Raw genomic sequence first — 1,603 nt, forward strand, 5'->3', positions numbered from 1 at the left:
AGATCAAATCAGAGAGAAGATGTAGATTTGTAAACTTAAGGGTGACATGGTATTTAATCAGTTCTCAAGGTAGAGAGCTACATATTCTACACAATCCCTGGAAGAAAAAAAGTTCTGCTTTATCAGGGACAGAAATTTTACCTTGGTTGATTATATGTACTAAAAATGTGCACAAACTAAATAACAGAGTGGTTAATGATATATTAAATCTAATTTGAAACATTTCTTTCTAGAAATAATATATGATGACAAGGGGCACAGATTAAATCTGTCACATGAACATTCAAATCCCAGTTTTGCCATTTCCAATTTAAGGCTTAATTACTTCATTACTTAAGTTTTCTGAGGTTTTATTTCCTTATCTGTTAAATGGCTAAAACAAGGTTGCTAAAAATTACATGGTAGTAGGCATAAAATTTCAATGAAATTCCTTGTGAAAATCAGTATGATTTAGCTATTTCTTCTCTGAATAGTGTGATTATGTATTTATAATTATATGCACTATTTTTTTCTATATCACAGTGGGAGTTTATCTTTTTTCTTCTTCTTTGCATTCCCACACCATTTTCTTGTACCTTTACATGGCTTTTATTTAACCCTTTTAAAACAAATTAATTTACTTATAAACTGTCACAATTCATTGGAATTCAAAGTTTTCAATTGTTTTCCTTCTTAATCCCTATCTTCAACTACATGGTGCCTTTCCTGCCCTTAGAAACATTTTCAGAAGATTTCATAATTTTCTGATCAGTTTATTATATTTACATTTTCTTTCTAGTTTAAGAACTTATCCACAAGTCAATATCCTTCTCTCCTTTCTTCTAGAACCAGCCAGTCCAGTCTCTGATTCAGTAGGTAAGAGATTCATGTGCTCTTTTGCTCCTCTTCCTCCTCTTCTAAAACTCCTCTTAAGTGCAGGGTCACAGAAGAGAGAAGTAAAAAACAAGTGCCTCTTGTTGATCAAGCCACTATCAGAGACCTGAGTTGACAGTGACCACATGTCATCTTCTATCAATGCCATCTGAGTGGAGGACATCCATTTGTTAGCTGTTTTAGGGGACATAGGTATAATTTCTTCAAAGGAGCCTGCACAGGAGGTTCCGTCATGCCTGTATTCTTGGATAACAGAAATTTGCATCCAGCTCATTCCCCCCCAGCTCCCCTAAAAGTACAGTCCACACATTTTTTGCAGTTCAATCCTTCTTTCCTAATAGTAAGCAACTTGTTGTATGATTGGTTAGATAAGAAATTCTTGCTCCTTGCTAGGCTAAGTGGTGGGTACATATAAACTATTCCAAACTCTGTATATTTAACCTTTACTCCAAAATTCTTTGCTCTCTTTATTCAACAGCTGAAGGAATAATGTCAGATTAATGAAAACCATTGAAAGAAATCTCAAAACTGTGTAATTGTTTTGGAGTGTCCTCCCTATCTGCCTACTTTGTTTGGGAAGAACAGAAAATTGGCCTAAGGGGTATATTCTTTGATTACAGCAAAATTAAATTAGAAAAAAAATTTTAATCTAGAAAATTTTTTAATATCTTAAATTAAAAGAAAACATTTAAAAATAACCCATGGATGAAAAAGAAACCACAAACGAAAA

Source organism: Furipterus horrens, unplaced genomic scaffold, assembly GCF_987537825.1.
Source record: "Furipterus horrens unplaced genomic scaffold, mFurHor1.1.pri manual_scaffold_3, whole genome shotgun sequence".
Classification (NCBI taxonomy): domain Eukaryota; kingdom Metazoa; phylum Chordata; class Mammalia; order Chiroptera; family Furipteridae; genus Furipterus; species Furipterus horrens.